Raw genomic sequence first — 2597 nt, 5'->3', positions numbered from 1 at the left:
GGTGACGGTTACTGAAAAGTTATACATCCCTATTTTTTTAACCATCACAAAGCACATCATTGCCGTATAGGCACAAGCGCACACCACAGTTGTACATTTCTCCAGTCCCCCACGCGTAGCCATAACTCTCGCCTCTGTAAATATATACATATAGGTTATTACTTACTCTCTGATGCAATGGAATTGTACGGATGACCCTAGTGGTCAGTTTTGATAAGGTTTTATCTTTTTACTAAAACGCTTCACTAACTCACAGACATAGCCTAGACTCTAACATTCAGTACAGGTGGCCCACATATGAACTTAGCATGCATTTTGAGATTTTGAACATTGTAGCTATTTTCTCTAAAGACCGCATCCACTGACAATTTCTCATATGTAGGCTTTCTTAAGAATCAAGAACTACGTTGAGGAAGCAGATGTTAGGGGCCTGATATAGATGGACAGGCATACTCACGCCATGGCAGGTGTTGCTGCTGATGAAATGTGTCTCTGTTTATGCCAAAGTTATGAGAAAGGGATTAGGGATGTCCATTTTCTATGTGAGGGGTAGCCTATCACATTTTAAAGTCTGTTTTGTATTCCCTGAAAATGTCTCTGCCTTGATCCCTATAGTTAAAGATAGAAATATTAAGATTGTTTTTTTTTTTTATACATTTTTTTCCTCTTTCGACTAAGGGCTGCATGACAGTTTTCCATTATTCGCTTTGGTGGGCAATCCTCCAAAGCTCGGGATGCAATGTTGAAATTGTCTCACGTGTGCCTCGTGTGGAAATTTTTTCAAACCTCCGACAAAATTGAGTAGGCTGTATAGACTAAATGCAGAGGGGCCAAGTTGGTTTCAGTGAAAGGGAAAGCAAACAGAAAAAGGCAAAATGGTGAAGGCTACTGCGTGTTATCAAGGTCACTTATTAAGCCTGTGAGATTTATTAGTCTCTCCCCACGCTCCCTTTACCAACCCTCAGGCAGTGAGTGCCCCATCTTGCCTGCAGGAGGAAGCATAACACTGCCAGACCAACTGCCATTCATTATGTGTGACGCGTATTATGGAGGTGACGACAAACATTCCCAAAAGTACGGCCGCTGGTTTTGTTACCTTTAGGATATTGCCCCTTGTGATACTACTGGCTAGAGCATTTATACTGCATGACTATGGAAACTTAAAAATAACTGATGGTGCGGTCTTTAGTGGTTTGTTTCCTCTTAGCTAATAAAATGAGAACCAGGTTTGCTTGTTGCTTTTCGGGTGAATGTTTCCAACTATCTGAATGCATTTGTCAGTTAAAATGATTCAGTGTGTCACTTAACATTTCCACTAAGAAAGGTATTAACAACTTAAGTTCCCACCACATCCGGTCACTAATGATATATTTGTTGCATATCAGAGCTCTTGTCTGGTATGACCCCTTTGCGTACTCCTCGGAGTTAGCTGAATTGTCATTACTGAGTTCATGTGTAAAAGCGGGCAGCTAGGCCACTCAGACATGATCCTTTTCCTGTCTGCCGTGACTGAATGTCCACTGTTGCACCACTCCCACCAAGACAGCATACACTGTTCACATAAAACAGTTTGAGGGCAAAAGCTATAAAAAAACAGTATGCATTTCATGTGTATGTGAAAATGTTGCTTGCCAAACAAAAGTATGAAAAGGATATGATTAAGTATAATAAAAAATGTCATGAAAAACATGTGTCTTGTGTTCTGTGCCACAAAGTTCTGTGTTGTGTTACCTTTGGGTAAATGGCACACATTCTAATGGTTCTCACTACAAATACCATAACAAGCTGGTGTATTTGGAACTAATTTAATTAAGATTTAATGGTTGAAATAGGTTTCCATTACATATTTGTATTGGTGTCCATTGAAAAGTGAACTTTTATCCACTAGGTACAGTGCATTCAGGAAGTATTCAGACCTCTTCACTTTTTTTATGTTGCTTCCTTATGCTATAATTGTTTAAATTAATTTGTACCCCCTCATCAATCAATACCCCATAATGACAACTCAAAAACAGCATTTTAGAAGTTTTTTGCAGATTTATTCAAATGGCAAAACGGAAAGATCACCTTGACATAAGTATTTTGACCCTTTGCTATGACACTTGAAATATAGCTCAGGTGCCTCCCATTGCTCTTGGTCATCTTTGAGCTGATTCTACCATGACTGGAGTGCACTTGGCCTCAGATTGGGCCGAAGGTTCACCTTCCAACAGGACAACGACCCTAAGCACACAGCCAAGACAATGCAGGAGTGGCTTAGGGGTCAACTCTGTGAAATTCCTTGAACCCAATCTCTGGAGACCTGAAAATGGCTGTCCACCAACGCTCCCTACCCACCCTGAACCACGTGAGGGGTCTCCAAATCCAGGTGTGCAAAGCTTGTCTCACACCCAAGAAAACTCGAGGCTGTAATCGCTGCCAAAAGCGCTTCAACTAAATACAGAGTAAAGGGTCTGAATACCTATGTCAATGTGTCATTTCAGTTTTTCCTTTTTAATATATTTGCAATCAATTCTAATCCTGATTTTGCTTTGTCATCATGGGATATTGAGTGTAGACAGTCAGAGGTCATAAGAGTCAGAACTACAAGGGACCAA

Source organism: Clupea harengus, chromosome 11 (assembly GCF_900700415.2).
Source record: "Clupea harengus chromosome 11, Ch_v2.0.2, whole genome shotgun sequence".
Lineage (NCBI taxonomy): Eukaryota > Metazoa > Chordata > Actinopteri > Clupeiformes > Clupeidae > Clupea > Clupea harengus.
Note: the sequence above shows the minus strand (reverse complement) of the source record.